The sequence below is a fragment of the Triticum aestivum genome, chromosome 3D (genome assembly GCF_018294505.1).
Source record: "Triticum aestivum cultivar Chinese Spring chromosome 3D, IWGSC CS RefSeq v2.1, whole genome shotgun sequence".
Taxonomy (NCBI): Eukaryota; Viridiplantae; Streptophyta; class Magnoliopsida; order Poales; family Poaceae; genus Triticum; species Triticum aestivum.
In genome coordinates, this window is record NC_057802.1 from 195,045,522 (window position 1) to 195,066,090 (window position 20,569).

The window sequence follows — 20,569 nt, forward strand, 5'->3', positions numbered from 1 at the left end:
GCATGACACCATGATCTCCATCATCATGATCTCCATCATCATGATCTCCATCATTGTGTCTTCATGAAGTTGTCACGCCAACGATTACTTCTACTTCTATGGCTAACGTGCTTAGGAATAAAGTAAAGTAATTTACATGGCGTTATACAATGACACGCAGGTCATACAAAAAATAAAGACAACTCCTATGGCTCCTGCCGGTTGTCATACTCATCGACATGCAAGTCGTGATTCCTATTACAAGAATATGATCAATCTCATACATCACATATATCATTCATCACATCTTCTGGCCATATCACATCACAAGGCACATGCTGCAAAAACAAGTTAGACGTCCTCTAATTGTTGTTGCAAGTTTTTACGTGGCTTGTATAGGTTTCTAGCAAGAACGTTTCTTACCTACGTAAAACCACAACGTGATATGCCAATTTCTATTTACCCTTCATAAGGACCCTTTTCATCGAATCTGTTCTGACTAAAGTGGGAGAGACAGACACCCGCTAGCCACCTTATGCAACTAGTGCATGTCAATCGGTGGAACCTGTCTCACGTAAGCGTACGTGTAAGGTCGGTCCGGGCCGCTTCATCCCACAATGCCGCCGAAACAAGATAAGACTAGTAGCGGCAAGAAGAATTGACAACATCGACGCCCACAACTACTTTGTGTTCTACTCGTGCATAGAAACTACGCATAGACCTAGCTCATGATGCCACTGTTGGGTAACGCAGCAGAAATTCAAAATTTTCTACGCATCACCAAGATCAATCTATGGAGTAATCTAGCAACGAGGGGAAGGGGAGTGCATCTACATACCCTTGTAGATCGCGATGCGGAAGCGTTGCAAGAACGCGGATGAGGGAGTCGTACTCGTAGCGATTCAGATCGCGGTTGATATCGATCTAAGCACCGAAAGAACGGTGCCTCCGCGTTCAACACACGTGCAGCCCGGTGACGTCTCCCACGCCTTGATCCAGCAAGGAGAGAGGGAGAGGTTGGGGAAGACTCCATCCAGCAGCAACACGACGGCATGGTGGTGATGGAGGAGCGTGGCAATCCCGCAGGGCTTCGCCAAGCACCGCGGGAGAGGAGGAGGAGGGAGAGGGGTATGGCTGCCCGAAAGAGAGACGTTCTCGTGTTTCTTGGGCAGCCCAAACCTCAACTATATATAGGGGGGGAGGGGGCTGCGCCCCCCTTAGGGTTTCCCACCCCAAGAGGAGGCGGCCAGCCCTAGATCCCATCAAAGGGGGGCGGCCAAGGGGAGGAGAGGGGGGGCGCCCCACTAGATGGGCCCTAAGGCCCATCTGGACCTAGGGTTTGCCCCCTCCCACTCTCCCATGCGCCTGGGCCTTGGTGGGGGGGGGCACCAGCCCACCTGGGGCTGGTCCCCTCCCACACTTGGCCCACGCAGCCTTCTGGGGCTGGTGGCCCCACTTGGTGGACCCCCGGGACCCTCCCGGTGGTCCCGGTACATTACCGATTTCACCCGAAACTTTTCCGGTGACCAAAACAGGACTTCCCATGTATAAATCTTTACCTCCGGACCATTCCGGAACTCCTCGTGACGTCCGGGATCTCATCCGGGACTCCGAACAACATTCGGTAACCACATACATACTTTCCCTATAACCCTAGCGTCATCGAACCTTAAGCGTGTAGACCCTACGGGTTCGGGAACCATGCAGACATGACCGAGACGTTCTCCGGTCAATAACCAACAGCGGGATCTGGATACCCATGTTGGCTCCCACATGTTCCACGATGATCTCATCGGATGAACCACGATGTCGGGGATTCAATCAATCCCGTATACAATTCCCTTTGTCCAACGGTATGTTACTTGCCCGAGATTCGATCGTCGGTATCCCTATACCTTGTTCAATCTCGTTACCGGCAAGTCTCTTTACTCGTTCCGTAACTCACATCATCCCGTGATCAACTCCTTGGTCACACTGTGCACATTATGATGATGTCCTACCGAGTGGGCCCAGAGATACCTCTCCGTTTACACGGAGTGACAAATCCCAGTCTCAATTCGTGCCAACCCAACAGACACTTTCGGAGATACTCGTAGTGCACCTTTATAGCCACCCAGTTACGTTGTGACGTTTGGCACACCCAAAGCATTCCTACGGTATCCGGGAGTTGCACAATCTCATGGTCTAAGGAAGTGATACTTGACATTAGAAAAGCTCTGAGCAAACGAACTACACGATCTTGTGCTAGGCTTAGGATTGGGTCTTGTCCATCACATCATTCTCCTAATGATGTGATCCCGTTATCAACGACATCCAATGTCCATGGTCAGGAAACCGTAACCATCTATTGATCAACGAGCTAGTCAACTAGAGGCTTACTAGGGACATGGTGTTGTCTATGTATCCACACATGTATCTGAGTTTCCTATCAATACAATTCTAGCATGGATAATAAACGATTATCATGAACAAGGAAATATAATAATAACCTATTTATTATTGCCTCTAGGGCATATTTCCAACAATTGAGTGGTCACCTCACCAAGTTACAACTCCAGAAAAATTCATCTCATAGCCAAAACCTTCTGTCGAACACCTGCAGTGCACTGTCTATGTCAAGTTCAGAAAGTTCAGACAACACTGCAGTGGCCTGCTGTCGTTTTCTTCAGAGAAGGACGTCGATCTCGCCAGTGCCACCGCGTCGCCTTGCTCCTCGTCCCCGCCCTCTTGTTCCTGCACCGCACGAACGCCTGGATCCTTGCGGGCGTCGGTGACGAGCCACAGAAGGTGCGCCGCCCCGTGACCGACGCCGGCGACGCCACCCAGCGCCGCCCAAACCACCGGAGCCTGCCGCATGGCCTTCCACTCCCCCGAATGCACTGCCGCACTCATCGTGAACCGCAGGGAAATGAGCGCCCTCTCTGCCGCCGTTGAGCCCGTGCGGTCACCTCACCGTGGACCAACACCATTACGCCAAGACCGACCCCGTTTAGCTGTGAAACGACTCCAGTAACCTCCATTGATGCTGCCTGGCCACTCAAACCTCCTGCCAATCCACTGCTCCGCCGTAATCGCTCGCCGGAGATTCTCCGTTCACGGCCACCCCGTCGATCTGCCTATAAATAGAGGCCCCGAGCTTCAACTCGAGCACCCACCATCCCTGCACTCCCCCTAGAGCAAGCCTAGCCACTAGTAGAGCCCCGAGGAGGCCTCCTTCCTCGACTCCGGCCGCCGCGACCCGCCACGGGATCCAGCCCGATTCGCCCCCGTGTGTGCTCCTCCGCCTCCATTCTCTTGCCAGTAGCTTCACCTTGCATCCCTCGTTCTGGCCCGTGCCTCAATTTGTAGCTTGCAGCCCTCCACCAGAGTTCCCCATCCTCACCCGAGCCGCCGTCCGCCGGAGATAGTGTCGCCGTGGACGTGGTTCTCCCCGTTGGACGAGTCCACTGCCCACCGACGCGGAAGAAGACGCTGAAGCTCTTGGTACCCTCCGTTTCTGCTAACTCGCCGTGGTTCGACGCCGGCGTCCACCGCAGTCTTCGGGCGCCGGCGAGCTTTTTAGACCCGACAGGTGGACCCCGCCTGTCAGCCTCTATCCTTTTCTCCTTCGAACCGTTTTCTGTTGGCGCCTTCGGGCAAATACGTTTTCTCCTTTGCGCTTGCGCATTCCCAACCGAAGCGTTTTCTGTTTTCTCAGTTAAAATCCTAAAACTTTTCTGTTTCATTACAGATAAGTCCCTGGACAGAAACCTTTATAACTTTTTAATAAAAAGGTGTTTTTGAGTGATTCTTTTTCTGACAATCTTCAAATTTTGTCTAGTTTTTTATGGGAGTTAATTGAAAAATATTTGGAAAAGTTTCTGTGCAAGTGTTGGTTTTCACGTTAGTACCCGTTTCGTGATTGCCGTAGGTTCCAGAAGAGGTGAAGGAGCCGCGAACTTCGCCGAGCTAGACTCCGACTTCTCCGAACCAGGCAAGCATATTTTGAACATTTGATATGATAGGTGTTTTGCATGTTCGCGTGAAAGTTTGTGCGTGGCATATGAGTATTGGTAAATACCTCGTTGCTTGTAAGGCAACAACCCGGTTGTTCCAAAGTCGCGATGATCTCTGATGAGAGATGGCCTAATCATGTGGTGACATGAAGGGCAGCAAGATGGTACTGTTGTAGCATACCAGCCTTGCGTCATCCGACTTTCTCCGACGTTAACGTGGTTGGAGCCACGTTATCGTTCCTTTCCCGCATGTTCCAAAGTTGCGATGATCTCTGATGAGAGATGGCCTAATCATGTGGTGACATGAAGGGCGGCAAGATGGTATTGTTGTAGCATACCAGCCTTGCGTCATCCGACTTTCTCCGACGTTAACGTGGTTGGAGCCACGTTATCGTTCCTTTCCCGCATGTTCCAAAGTTGCGATGATCTCTGATGAGAGATGGCCTAATCATGTGGTGACATGAAGGGCAGCAAGGTGGTACTGTTGTAGCATACCAGCCTTGCGTCATCCGACTTTCTCCGACGTTAACGTGGTTGGAGCCACGTTACCGTTCTTTCCCCTTTCCGTGCTACCACATGTCTCATTGCCACGATGCGATTTAGAAAGTTGGTAACCTCTTTCCGTGTACACACCAAACAGAGAGGCCGGGATGATGGCACCTTGGCCCAGGATTAAAGCCAGTCATCCGGTCAGGGGGCATGGGTGTTTCCGGTTGGGACCAAGAGGGGGGGCACCCCCTTAGAGCGCGCGTATAAAAATTTGATCCCATGCTACACGAGGTTGTAGCCTCCCCGTCTCAAGGTTTTTCTTGAATGTTGCCGAGGGTGATCCCTAGCTTCGGACGGTTGAATTGGGTGTGTATTGGTTAGACGTGTTTCTTCCAAAACACTGTAGACGGAACTAGTCCCCGTGACTACTGGAATCCGTTGGCTGTGGTTAAGTACAAACCCTGCAAAGTCAATTCTCTCCAAATCATCGTATCCATGATCAAGTAGTGTAAACATTATATCCATATCTATCCGTGTGAAAAAAACTTGTCCCCGGTGAACAAGCTCAAGTGGTAAATCCAGTTTTATTGTTATTTCTGTGGATGGACTAACCTTATATTTGTCGCATGCTTGTGATAATTTATGTTCCCGAACGATTGTATTATTGAGCTATGATATAAGCCCTTTATGTGACGTCGCGCAGACGTCCGACTGTGGCGTGTACTCGTTTCTCACTTTAAATATAAGCCCTTTATGTGATGTCGCTCAGACGTCCGACTGTGGCATGCACTCTCTTTATTTTCTGTTATAAGCCCTTTATGTGGTGTCACCCCGACGCCCGACTGTGGCATTATCATTCCCCATTTTCCGCTCGAGGAGTCTTTCAGACACTCATTTGGCACCAGTATTATTATTCCGCATTTTCCGCTCGAGGAGTCTTTCAGACACTCGTTTGGCACCAGTATTATTATTCCGCATTTTCCGCTCGAGGAGTCTTTCAGACACTCGTTTGGCACCAGTATTATTATTCCGCATTTTCCGCTCGAGGAGTCTTTCAGACACTCGTTTGGCACCAGTATTATTATTCTGCATTTTACGCTCGAGGAGTCTTTCAGACACTCGTTTGGCACCAGTATTATTATTCCGCATTTTCCGCTCGAGGAGTCCTTCACACACTCGTTTGGCACCAGTATTATTATTCCGCATTTTCCGCTCGAGGAGTCTTTCAGACACTCGTTTGGCACCAGTATTAGTATTCCGCATTTTCCGCTCGAGGAGTCTTTCAGACACTCGTTTGGCACCAGTATTACTATTCTGCAGTTTCCGCTCGAGGCGTCATTCAGACCCTCGCTTGGCACCCAGTATTTATTATCTCTATGTCTGATCGCACTGGTTACCTTGTTCATGTGCTTCATGTTTACATTTGTTATACCTTATGTCCGAACTGTCTTGCGAGTACTTTCATAGTACTCACCTGGCTTGTTGATTTGGCCAGTTGTTGACGAAGGCGATCTCTTGGATGAAGAGTTTGATAGCGCGTCCGATGCCTAGAGGAGTCCCAGTCAGTCCTGCGCGATCCCGGTTTTTGGTCACTTGTTTTGTATACGCTTCGGCCACCCGCAATAAGTCTTCTCGAGCCTCTCTCCGACACTCGAAGAGTTGTAGTCTTCTGGAATCATGTCACTCGCTTCGCGATGGTACTTCCACCAGCGTTATTATCGTGAGTTAATAGTTTGCCACCCCACCCGCCGTCGTGTTTTAGCGGCGTGCGTGTAATAAATTGTTGGGCAGTCTCTGCTCAACCTTGTATTATATTTAGTACTCCTGGTATTTTCTTCTGTGACCAAGTTATTGTCTACCAGTGAGAAGGAATTCTTCCTCGCTGGTCCGAAAAAGGGATTGGTCTCTCAATAATTATTTTTATTGAAAAATCGGTCGCTAGCATCCATATGACAGAGAACCCGGGCCGACATGGCTAGTCGTGAACCCAAAGCGGCACTAACGTATGGGGACGGGCATACATGAATCAACATCGAACGTGTCGGTCAGCAGCGTGCGAATCCGGGCTGTAGCACTGGGCTAACAGGACTCCGGGAACCCGGGCTGTAGCAGGCTAGGCAGGACTCCGGATGTCACCGCGTGACATTTCCCCGAAGGGACAGACACAAGAACGAAGTGAATCACATGCCGGCCAGTCAAGTGTTCTGGAGCAGTGGTGCTGGGCTAGCAGGACTCCGGTGAACCGGGCTATAGCGGACTACTATGGCTCATGGAAGCACAAGACTACATTTCCCCATAAGAGAGGCTACCAAGGATAAACAACTAGGTTGTCGGATCCCACACATACCAAGAATTTCAATCATACACACAATATGCTCGATATGTGTAAATACAACATGGCATCACAACATAACTCTACGACTCAAGTATTTATTCATTAGGCTCCGAGGAGCGAGATATTACAAACATGGTGTCACGACCGGTTTTTCAATAAAATAATTATTGAGAAACCAATCCCTGTTACGGACCAGCGAGGAAGAATTCCTTCTCACTGATAGACAATACATTGGTCACAGAAGAAAAATACCAGGAGTACTAAATATAATACAGAGTTGAGCAGAGACTGCCCAACAATTTATTACATGCACGCCGATAGAACAATACGGCGGATAGGGTGGCAAACTTCTAACTCACGATAATAACGGTGGTGGAAATATCATCGCGAAGCGAGTGACATGATTCCAGAATACTACAACTCTTCGAGCGTCGGAGTGAGGCTCGAGAATACTTATTGCGGGTGGCGGAAGCGTAAACGATACAAGTGACCAATATCCGGGATCGCGCAGGACTGACTGGGACTCCTCTAGGCGTCGGACGCGCTATGAAATCGCCTTCGTCAACATCTGGCCAAATCAACAAGCCAGGTGAGTACTATGAAAGTACTCGCAAGACAGTTCGGACATAAGGTATAACAAATGCAAACATGAAGCACATGAATAAGTTAACCAGTGCGATCAGACATAGAGAAAATAAATATTGGGTGCCAAGCGAGGGTCTGAATGACGCCTCGAGCGGAAACTGCAGAATAGTAATGCGGGTGCCAAACGAGTGTCTGAAAGACTCCTCGAGAGGAAAATGCGGAATAATAATACAGGTGCCAAACGAGTGTCTGAAAGACTCCTCGAGCGGAAAATGCGGAATAGTAATACTGGTGCCAAACGAGTGTCTGAAAGACTCCTCGAGCGGAAAATGCGGAATAGTAATACTGGTGCCAAACGAGTGTCTGAAGGACTCCTCGAGCGGAAAATGCGGAATAGTACTACCACAGTCGGGCGTCGGGGCGACACCACATAAAGGGCTTATAACAGAAAGTCAAGACAGTACATGCCACAGTCGGACGTCTGAGCGACATCACATAAAGGGCTTATATTTAAAATGAGAAACGAGTACAAGCCACAGTCGGACGTCTGAGCGACGTCTCATAAAGGGCTTATATTGTAACACAACAATACAATAGTTCGAGAATATAACTTATCACAAGCACAAGACAAATATAATGTTAGTCCATCCACAGGAATAACAATAAAATGGAATTTACCACATGAGCTTGTTCACCGGGGGCAAGATTTCACACGGATAGATTTGGATGTAAAGTCTACATTACTGATCATGGATACGATGATTTGGAAAGAATTGACTCTGCAGAGTTTGTACTTAACCACAACCAACGGATTTCAGTAGTCACGGGGACTAGTTCCGTCTACGGTGTTCTGGAAGGAACACGTCTAACCAGTACACACCCAATTTAACCATCCGAATCCAGGGATCACCCTCGGCAACATTCAGGAAAAACCCTGAGTCGGGGAGGCTACAACCTCACGTAGCATGGGATCAAATTTCTATACGCGCGCTATAAGGGGGTGCCCCCCTCTCGGTCCCAACCGGAAACACCCATGCCCCCTGACCGAATGACTGGCTTTAATCCTGGGCCAAGGTACCATCATCTCGGCCTCTCTGTTTGGTATGTACATGGAAAGAGGTTACCAACTTACTAAACCGTATCCTGGCAATGAGACATGTGGTAGCACGGAAAGGGGAAGGGACGATAACACGGCTCCAACCATGTTAACGTCGGAAAAGTCGGATGACACAAGGCTAGCATGCTACAACAGTACCACCTTGCTGCCCTTCATGTCACCACATGATTAGGCCACCTCTCATCAGAGGTCATCGCAACTTCGGAACAACCGGGTCGTTGCCTTACAAGCAACGAGGTACTTATCGACACTCACATGCCACGCACAAACTTTCACATGAACATGCAAAACATCTGCCATATCAAATGTTCAAACATGCTTGCCTGGTTCGGAGAAGTCGGAGTCTAGCTCGGCGAAGTTCGCGGCTCCGTCCCCTCTCCCGAAACCTACGGCAATCACGAAACGGGGTACTAACGTGAAAACCAACACATGCACAGAAACTTTGCCAAATATTTTTCAAATAAATCCCATAAAAAACTAGACAAACTTTGGAGAGTGACAAAAAAGAATCACTCAAAAATACCTTTTTATTAAAAAGTTATAAAGGTTTCTATCCAGGGTCCTTTCTGTAATGAAACAGAAAAGTTCCAGGGTTTTAACTGAGAAAACAGAAAACGCTTCGGCTGGGAATGCGCAAGCGCAAAGGGGAAAACGTATTTTGCCCGAAGGCGCCAACAGAAAACGGTTCGGGGAAATAAAACAGAGGCTGACACGCGGGGCCCGCATGTCAGGTTTGAAAGCTCGCCGGCGCCCGAAGACGGCGGTGGACGCCGGCGTCGAACCACGGCGAGTTAGGGGAAACGGAGGGTACCAAGAGCTTCAGTGTCTTCTTCCACGTCGGTGGGTGGTAGACTCGTCCAACGGGGAGCACCACGTCGACGGCGACACTATCTCCGGCGGACGGCGGTTCGGGTGAGGTTGGGGAACTCCGGTGGAGGGCTGCAAAGTATGAATTGAGGCGCGGGTCAGAACGGGTGATGCAAGGAGAAGCTACTGGCAAGAGAATGGGGGCTGCGGAGCACACACTGGGGCGAATCGGGCTGGATCCCGTGGCGGGTCGCGGCGGTCGGAGTCGAGGAAGGAGACCCCCTCGCGGCTCTTCCAGTGGCTGGGCGTGCTCTAGGGGAAGTGTAGGGCTGGTGGGTGCTCAAGTTGAAGCTCGGGGCCTCTATTTATAGGCAGATCGACGGGGTGGCCGTGAACGGAGAATCTCTGGTGAGCGATTACGGCGGAGCAGTGGGTTGGCAGAGGGTTTGAGAGGTCGGGCAGCATCAGTGGATGTTACTGGACTCGATTTTCAGCTGAACGGGGTTGTTCTTGGCGTAATGGCGTCTGTCCACGGTGAGGTGACCGCACGGGCTCAACGGCGGCAGAGAGCGCACTCCACGCCCTGCGGTTCACGACGAGAGCGGCAGCGCATTCGGGGGAGTGGACGGCCACGCGGCGGGCTCCGGTGGTTTGGGCGGCGCTGGGTGGAGTTGGCGGCGCCGTGTCTCCCGCTGGCGCCCGCAAAGCCGCCGCCGGCGTCGGTCACGGGGCGGCGCACCTTCTGCTGCTCATCGCCGACGCCCGCAAGATGCCAGGCACTCGTGCGGTGCAGGGACGAGAGGGCGAGGACGAGGAGCAAGGCGACGCGATGGCACTAGCGAGATCGATGCCCGTCTCTGAAGAAAACGACAGTGAGCACTGACTGAACTCTGAAGTTAACTGAAACTTGACTGTGACCAAGCATTGCAGGTGTTCGACAGTAGGTTTGGTAAAGAGATAAAAATTTTCTGGAGCTGTAACTTGGTGAGATGATCACTCAAAGCACCCAGGGGCTGCATGAATTTATCTGGAATTTTTGGAGAAGGTTTTGAATGAATTTCACCAAATTTGGCAAATCTGGTCCAAACTTGCAGCTGATGTAGTTTGAAATTTTTGAACTGGAGACCAGTGGATCTTCATGGTTCCAGGTTGAGGGTTCAAAGGACTAGGAGGGGAAAGGAGTTTGGTGGTAAAAGTCCAAACAGAAAATGGAGTTCCTTTGTAAATCTCCAAGAGGTAGAATTAGAAGGCAGAAAATATTTGAATGAAATTTGAATGGAAATAATCACATGAGGAGGTTCAACTTGCTGGATTTGATGCAAATCATGATCCAAAGGTGAGGGGAGGGTTAGGAGAGAGGATTTGCACTTATGTCATGGCAAGAAGGAATAGTTGAAAGTGGCAAAGGACTTTCCAAAAGCCATAGTGCATATTCAAGAAAAGGTTTTCAAAAGTTATTTTCTCAAATGAAAAACATTTAGTCTTGAGCCCAAGTGAAAAGCAAGAACCCCCAAGGTCAAAGGCAGATCTTGGGTGAATCCAAATAAAATTTTTGTCATAAAGAAAAATATTTGAGAGTGAGAGTTTTCTTGAAAAAAAATTTTAAATCACTCCCTTCAAGAAAAAAAAATCTTTTGAAAAATTCAAATAAAAACTTGGGTGTCACAACACCTACCCCCTTAGGAAAAATCTCGTCCTCGAGATTTCTGCTGGTCCTCAAATAGATATGGATACTCTGCTCGGAGGAAATCTTCCCTTTCCCAGGTGGCTTCATCCTCGGTGTGGTTGCTCCACTGGACCCTGAAAATTTTTGTCGTTTTCTGACGGGTCCTCCGTTCAGACTCTTCTAAAATCTTTACTGGCCTTTCTCTATAGGTGAGATCTGGTTGCATATCAATGTCCTCAACTGCGAGACGTGGAATACGTCATGGACGTCTGACAGCTCCTTGGGGAGGTCTAGTTGGTAGGCTACCGTGCCTCTTCGTGCCTTCACACAAAATGGTCCAATAAATCTTGGGGCTAGTTTCCCCTTTATTTTGAACCGTTGCAGACCCCTCATAGGAGATACTCGGAGGTATACGGAATCACCAGGTTCAAAGCTGACCTCACGATGTTTCTGATCATAGTAGCTCTTTTGTCGGCTCTGTGCTGTCTTGAGTCTGTCCCTGATTTGTTTAACTTTTTCCTCGGCCTCCTTAAGCATATCTGGGCCGAAGATACGGCTGTCACCTGTTTCTGACCAATTCAATGGGGTACGACACCTCTGTCCATACAATGCTTCAAAGGGTGCCATTTGCAAGCTGGCTTGGTAACTGTTGTTGTACGCAAATTCGGCATACGGCAAACTCTCTTCCCAACTGGTTCCATAGGTGAGCACACAGGCTCTTAGCATATCCTCTAGGATTTGGTTTACACGCTCTGTTTGTCCATCTGTCTGAGGGTGGTATGCTGTACTGAAAGCCAGTTGTGTGCCCAGAGCTTGTTGTAGGTGTTCCCAAAATTTGGAGACGAATTGGGTGCCTCGGTCTGATATTATAGTCTTCGGGACTCCATGCAAGCAAACTATACGGGAGAGATAAAGTTTTGCCAGTCTCTGTGTGGAGTAGGTAGTCTTCACGGGAATGAAATGAGCAACCTTGGTTAGTCGGTCTGTGATGACCCATATGGCATCATTCCCACGCTGTGATCGGGGTAATCCGACAATGAAGTCCATTCCGATTTCATCCCATTTCCACTCCGGTATCCTGTTAGGCTGGAGTAGCCCTGCTGGCTTTTGGTGCTCGGCCTTGATGCGCTGACATGAATCGCAACAAGCAACGAATGTGGCTATATCTCTTTTCATACCGTGCCACCAAAATCTTTCCTGAATGTCCTTGTACATTTTGGTTCCTCCAGGATGTATCGAGTATGGAGCGGTGTGGCTCTCCGTCAAGATCTGTTGCTTGAGTTCCTCAATGTTAGGTACGCAAAGTCTGTCCCGGTACCATAATGTTCCTTCACTGTCCGCGATGAATTCCGAAGTCTTACTACGGTTCATTTTCTTCTTTATGCCTTCGATACTGGGATGTCCCTGTTGAGCCTTCTTGATTTGTTCCACCAAGGTGGGTTGTATCTCCAGGTTCGATATGGTGCCCTCAGAGACTAACATCATGTTGAGCCGAGTGAACTCTCGTTGAAACTCAGGCCTCAAACTTTGCTGACCATCACTGTCCGGGCTGGGGTTTCGACTAAGGGCATCGGCCACTACATTTGCCTTCCCTGGGTGGTAGTGAATACCGACGTCATAGTCCTTGACCAGTTCCAACCAGCATCGTTGGCGTAAATTCAGCTCTGGCTGTGTGAAAATATATTTGAGGCTCTTATGGTCTGTATATATTTCACAGCGATTTCCCAACAGAAAGTGCCTCCACTCCTTGAGTGCATGTATAACTGCTGCTAGTTCCAAGTCATGTGTTGGGTAATTTTCCTCATGTTTTCGTAGTTGCCTGGAGGCGTATGCGACAACTTTGCCGTCTTGCATTAGTACACATCCGAGACCTTTTCGAGACGCGTCACAATACACCTCAAAGCTCTTGTGTATGTCTGGCACAGTTAAGACTGGTGCGGTTGTCAGCTTTTTCTTGAGTTCTTGGAAGCTCTGCTCACATGCTTCCGTCCATACGAATTTCTTGTCTTTCTTGAGTAGTTGGGTCATAGGCTTTGCCACAGTGGAGAATCCTTCAATAAATCTCCTGTAATATCCGGCCATTCCTAGGAAACTCCGCACATCTGTGACGTTCGCGGGTGGCTTCCAGTCCAGTATGTCCTTGACCTTTTCTGGGTCTACGGCTACGCCTTCTTGGTTCAGTATATGGCCTAAGAAACCAACTTGTCTTAGCCAAAATTCGCATTTGCTAAACTTGGCGTACAACTGATGCTTCCTCAATTCTCCCAAAACAATTCTGAGGTGCTCAGCATGTTCTTCTGGTGTCCTCGAGTAAACCAGAATATCGTCAATGAACACCACCACAAATTTGTCCATGAATTTCATGAACACTTTGTTCATGAGGTGGACGAAGTATGCGGGGGCGTTTGTTAGACCAAAAGGCATTACTGTGAACTCGTATAACCCATATCTGGAAGTGAATGCTGTCTTGGGGATATCCTCTGTTCGTACCTTCAGTTGATGGTATCCTGATCTCAAATCAATCTTTGAAAATACTTTAGCTTGTGCGAGCTGGTCAAACAAATCATTGATCCGTGGCATCGGATATTTTTTTTGATGGTGACCATATTGAGGGCTCGATAGTCTATGCACAACCTTAAAGTCCCATCCTTCTTTTTGGCGAACAACACAGGCGAACCCCAAGGTGAGGAGCTAGCTCGAATAAATCCTTTGTCCAGTAATTCCTTTATCTGCTTCTTCAACTCCACCAATTCGGAGGGTGCCATTCTATACGGCTTCTTATAAATGGGAGCGGTGCCAGGTGCTAGTTCGATGCTGAATTCGATCTCTCGGTCTGGTGGCATGCCTGGTAGTTCTTTCGGGAACACATCAGGGAACTCGCATACCACTGGCACTTTTCTTAATTCTGCGATGTCCATCTTGTTCAGTTTTGGTTTCTGTGATCGTGGCCTTTCTTGAGCGGAAACTCTTATAGTCTTGCCGTGATGGTGAGTGAGAATCACTGTCCGATTGAAACAGTCGGTGAATCCTTTGTTGGTGGTCAACCAGTCCATTCCTAAAATGACATCCAGTCCTTTACTTTCCAACACAATGAGATTCGCGTGGAATGGTAGTCCTTCGATCTGAATGACCACTCCTTGGCAGTAACCCTGAGCAATTTGCTTATTTCCGGGGGACTTGATGATCATAGATTTTTCCAAGGGGAGTATCGGAAAACCGTGTTGTGAAACAAAACTCTTCGAAACGAATGAATGGGAAGCTCCAGAATCAAACAAAACCGTGGCAGGTACTGTGTTGACAGGGAACGTACCGAGCACGATGTCTGGGGCATTCTGCGCTTCTTCCCTGGTCACATGGTTCAAGTGACCCTTCCTGTGGTTGTTGTTGGGATTAAAGTTGTTGCGCTTGGGGGCTGGATTGTGTCCACCATTGTTTGGCTTAGGTGCCGTGTCTCTTGGCTTCGGGCACTGTTTAGCGTAATGCCCTTGCTGACCACAAGCATAGCAGGTGACCCCTGGACGGTATGTGAACTCCTTGTCTCTGGCATGAAACTGTCCGACAGGTCTTGGCTCAGTAGTCGTGGATCTCCTCGCGTCTGTCCTTGGGACCTCAGTCTTGCCTCGGTTGCTGCGGGTAAGAGTCGTCTTGTCCCTCTTCCGCTTGCGGATATCTTCCAGACTACGGCGCTCATTCTCCAGGGTCATGGCCTTGTCCACCAGCGTCTTAAAATCCGGAAAGGTGTGTACAATCAGTTGGCATCTTAATGCTGGTGCCAGGCCGTCCAGGAATTTTTCCATCTTCTTGTTTTCTGTCATGTGCTCGTCGTAGGCATAACGAGACAGTTGGGTAAACTGGCCGTTGTATTCTGTGACGGTCATGCCTCTTTGCTTCAGGTCATCAAACTCTCTCTTCTTGATCTTTAGGATGCTCCTGGGAATGTGTGCCCCACGGAAGCCTTCCTTGAATTCTTCCCAGGTGATGTTGTGTTCCCTGGGGTGCATGTGTAGGAAGTTTTCCCACCATGCTGCGGCTGCTCCAGTAAGGTAGTGTGGTGCATAAAGCACCTTCTCATGATCTGAGCATTGAGCGATAATCAGTTTCCTTTCAATCTCACGAAGCCAATCATCGGCTTCCAGTGGCCTGTCGGTGTGAGCAAAAGTTGAGGGGCGAGTCTTTTGTAACTCAGATAACTTGGAATGTGGTTGATAGGGTTCACGGTGATTTCCCATGTTTATGACATGGTTCATCATCTCCTGGTGCTATTGCTGGCTTTGCTCGAAGAGACGGCATACTTGAGATAGTGTCGCTTCGCTGTCCTGTTGGCTGGACTGACCCTGAGTGAAATTGTTGCTGGTCTGTGTTCCGTAAACCTCTTATGGCTGATTGGGCATAGAGCGAGTCCAAGGGCGAGACATTTTTCCAGTCTGGGGTATCATTTGCAAAACCCATGAGAAAAGTTGTGTAGCGCAGGAAAACCCTTGCAAAGGCAATAATCAAAAACGCTTTAAGGTTTTCAAGAAACACAAATGATTTTCACGGAGAAGAAGTGCTTAACACAAAACTGACATGCGAAAGGAAATACAAGATACAGCACTCAGGTTGTGCGTACACAATCCTGACATGTTATTAAAAACTAGCGTACTACTCCGGAAGGCAGTAAACACACCAACACAAACTAGCATACAGATAAAAACAACACATCGTACAAGCAGGCATAACACGCGGCTACTCGGTGCTCTCAGTCGGAGATGGTGAAGATCTCCTTCCCCTTGCCGATGGCAAGGCTCAGCGGTCCAGGAGAATCAACCTCCTCCTCTCTAGCTGGCTCCTGGCGTGCGACGCTGCGCTGCGGTGATGGTGCGGGGGCGACTGGTGGTAGAGCGCGTGCGGCAGGCGGTGCGGCTCTGACTGGAGTAGGAGCGATGACTCGGTCGAACTCCTCAGTGGTAGGCAGACGGCGAGCAGTGGCCAAAACGGCCGGTGCATACGAGGCTGAAGACGAGACGAATGTCAGAGGCGACGCCGTGTGGAGAAGCTCCTTCCTGCTGGCAGGACCGCCCCGGACTAAGTCCATGCAGGCAGCCACAAGATCATCTACGAGGTTGTCGAAGGACTCCTCCAGAGCCTTGAGATACTCCACAACCATCTCGATGGCTTCATCTCGCTCTCCCCGATGGCAGGCGAACGCATAGTGGCTGGTGTAAGGCACATGGCATGGGAGGTAGCGGTAGCGACGAGTCTTCATCGTAGGAAGGATGTCCCGAAGGCGAGCTATCGCCTCACGGGCAGCCATCTGCATGGCATGCCTCTCCGTAGGCATGGCCCTTCCCGTAAAACGAAAATGGCGTGCAGCTGAACGTCCTCCCTTGAACTGCACCATAGCCTGGTGCATAGACACGTCGTCACTGAGCTTGTGCTGATAGAGGGTGAACTCCGGGCGAGCTGCTGGCCCGATCGCGAGCTTGGTGATGGAGACGAGGAGCTTGACAAACCCCTCGGGCACGTTGGTGAACACTCGATTCTCACAGCTGTAGCCAGCCATCTACAAAAGTAGGCAAAAATTCTGAGTAGTCATGTCATAAATTTTATGATGACCAACAGAACATAGCTACTATTGCAAAATGCTGAAAAAGCACTAAAGACGCTAATAACCGATTAGCGATCGCACCTAGTGGCTTCCTACAGTCAGCCTGGCTCTGATACCAAGCTTGTCACGACCGGTTTTTCAATAAAATAATTATTGAGAAACCAATCCCTGTTACGGACCAGCGAGGAAGAATTCCTTCTCACTGATAGACAATACATTGGTCACAGAAGAAAAATACCAGGAGTACTAAATATAATACAGAGTTGAGCAGAGACTGCCCAACAATTTATTACATGCACGCCGATAGAACAATACGGCGGATAGGGTGGCAAACTTCTAACTCACGATAATAACGGTGGTGGAAATATCATCGCGAAGCGAGTGACATGATTCCAGAATACTACAACTCTTCGAGCGTCGGAGTGAGGCTCGAGAATACTTATTGCGGGTGGTGGAAGCGTAAACGATACAAGTGACCAATATCCGGGATCGCGCAGGACTGACTGGGACTCCTCTAGGCGTCGGACGCGCTATCAAACTCTTCATCCAAGAAATCGCCTTCGTCAACATCTGGCCAAATCAACAAGCCAGGTGAGTACTATGAAAGTACTCGCAAGACAGTTCGGACATAAGGTATAACAAATGCAAAAATGAAGCACATGAATAAGTTAACCAGTGCGATCAGACATAGAGAAAATAAATACTGGGTGCCAAGCGAGGGTCTGAATGACGCCTCGAGCGGAAACTGCAGAATAGTAATGCGGGTGCCAAACGAGTGTCTGAAAGACTCCTCGAGAGGAAAATGCGGAATAATAATACAGGTGCCAAACGAGTGTCTGAAAGACTCCTCGAGCGAAAAATGCGGAATAGTAATACTGGTGCCAAACGAGTGTCTGAAAGACTCCTCGAGCGGAAAATGCGGAATAGTAATACTGGTGCCAAACGAGTGTCTGAAAGACTCCTCGAGCGGAAAATGCGGAATAGTAATACTGGTGCCAAATGAGTGTCTGAAGGACTCCTCGAGCGGAAAATGCGGAATAGTACTGCCACAGTCAGGCGTCGGGGCGACACCACATAAAGGGCTTGTAACAGAAAGTAAAGACAGTACATGCCACAGTCGGACGTCTGAGCGACATCACATAAAGGGCTTATATTTAAAGTGAGAAACGAGTACACGCCACAGTCGGACGTCTGAGCGACGTCTCATAAAGGGCTTATATTGTAACACAACAATACAATAGTTCGAGAATATAACTTATCACAAGCACAAGACAAATATAATGTTAGTCCATCCACAGGAATAACAATAAAATGGAATTTACCACATGAGCTTGTTCACCGGGGGCAAGATTTCACACGGATAGATTTGGATGTAAAGTCTACATTACTGATCATGGATACGATGATTTGGAAAGAATTGACTCTGCAGAGTTTGTACTTAACCACAGCCAACGGATTTCAGTAGTCACGGGGACTAGTTCCGTCTACGGTGTTCTGGAAGGAACACGTCTAACCAGTACACACCCAATTTAACCATCCGAAGCCAGGGATCACCCTCGGCAACATTCAGGAAAAACCATGAGTCGGGGAGGCTACAACCTCGCGTAGCATGGGATCAAATTTCTATACGCGCGCTATAAGGGGGTGCCCCCCCTCTCGGTCCCAACCGGAAACACACATGCCCCCTGACCGAATGACTGGCTTTAATCCTGGGCCAAGGTACCATCATCCCGGCCTCTCTGTTTGGTGTGTACACGGAAAGAGGTTACCAACTTACTAAACCGTATCCTGGCAATGAGACATGTGGTAGCACGGAAAGGGGAAGGGACGATAACACGGCTCCAACCATGTTAACATCGGAAAAGTCAGATGACACAAGGCTGGCATGCTACAACAGTACCACCTTGCTGCCCTTCATGTCACCACATGATTAGGCCACCTCTCATCAGAGGTCATCGCAACTTCGGAACAACCGGGTCGTTGCCTTACAAGCAACGAGGTACTTATCGACACTCACATGCCACGCACAAACTTTCACATGAACATGCAAAACATCTGCCATATCAAATGTTCAAACATGCTTGCCTGGTTCGGAGAAGTCGGAGTCTAGCTCGGCGAAGTTCGCGGCTCCGTCCCCTCTCCCGGAACCTACGGCAATCACGAAACGGGGTACTAACGTGAAAACCAACACATGCACAGAAACTTTGCCAAATATTTTTCAAATAAATCCCATAAAAAACTAGACAAAATTTGGAGAGTGACAGAAAAAGAATCACTCAAAAATACCTTTTTATTAAAAAGTTATAAAGGTTTCTGTCCAGGGACCTTTCTGTAATGAAACAGAAAAGTTCCAGGGTTTTAACTGAGAAAACAGAAAACGCTTCGGCTGGGAATGCGCAAGCGCAAAGGGGAAAACGTATTTTGCCCGAAGGCGCCAACAGAAAACGGTTTAGGGAAATAAAACAGAGGCTGACACGCGGGGCCCGCATGTCAGGTTTGAAAGCTCGCCGGCGCCCGAAGACGGCGGTGGACGCCGGCGTCGAACCACGGCGAGTTTGGGGAAACGGAGGGTACGAAGTGCTTCAGTGTCTTCTTCCGCGTCGGTGGGTGGTGGACTCGTCCAACGGGGAGCACCACGTCGACGGCGACACTATCTCCGGCGGACGGCGGTTCGGGTGAGGTTGGGGAACTCCGGTGGAGGGCTGCAAAGTACGAATTGAGGCGCGGGTCAGAACGGGTGATGCAAGGAGAAGCTACTGGCAAGAGAATGGGGGCTGCAGAGCACACACTGGGGCGAATCGGGCTGGATCCCGTGGCGGGTCGCGGCGGCCGGAGTCGAGGAAGGAGACCTTCTCGCGGCTCTTCCAGTGGCTGGCCGTGCTCTAGGGGAAGTGTAGGGCTGGTGGGTACTCGAGTTGAAGCTCGGGGCCTCTATTTATAGGCAGATCGACGGGGTGGCCGTGAACGGAGAATCTCCGGCGAGCGATTACGGCGGAGCAGTGGGTTGGCAGAGGGTTTGAGAGGTCGGGCAGCATCAGTGGATGTTACTGGACTCGATTTTCAGCTGAACGGGGTTGTTCTTGGCGTAATGGCGTCTGTCCACGGTGAGGTGACCGCACGGGCTCAACGGCGGCAGAGAGCGTGCTCCGCGCCCTGCGGTTCACGATGAGAGCGGCAGCGCATTCGGGGGAGTGGACGGCCACGCGGCGGGCTCCGGTGGTTTGGGCGGCGCTGGGTGGAGTTGGCGGCGCCGTGTCTCCCGCTGGCGCCCGCAAAGCCGCCGCCGGCGTCGGTCACGGGGCGGCGCACCTTCTACTGCTCGTCGCCGACGCCCGCAAGATGCCAGGCACTCGTGCGGTACAGGGACGAGAGGGCGAGGACGAGGAGCAAGGCGACGTGATGGCACTGGCGAGATCGATGCCCGTCTCTGAAGAAAACGACAGTGAGCACTGACTGAACTCTGAAGTTAACTGAAACTTGATAGTGACCTGATAAATTTTTTCTGGAGCTGTAACTTGGTGAGATGATCACTCAAAGCACCCAGGGGCTGCATGAATTTATCTGGAATTTTTGGAGAAGGTTTTGAATGAATTTCACCAAATTTGGCAAATCTGGTCCAAACATGCAGCTGATGTAGTTTGAAAGTTTTGAACTGGAGACCAGTGGATCTTCATGGTTCCAGGTTGAGGGTTCAAAGGACTAGGAGGGGAAAGGAGTTTGGTGGTAAAAGTCCAAACAGAAAATGGAGTTCCTTTGTAAATCTCCAAGAGGTAGAATTAGAAGGCAGAAAATATTTGAATGAAATTTGAATGGAAATAATCACATGAGGAGGTTCAACTTGCTGGATTTGATGCAAATCATGATCCAAAGGTGAGGGGAGGGTTAGGAGAGAGGATTTGCACTTATGTCATGGCAAGAAGGAATAGTTGAAAGTGGCAAAGGACTTTCCAAAAGCCATAGTGCATATTCAAGAAAAGGTTTTCAAAAGTTATTTTCTCAAATGAAAAAC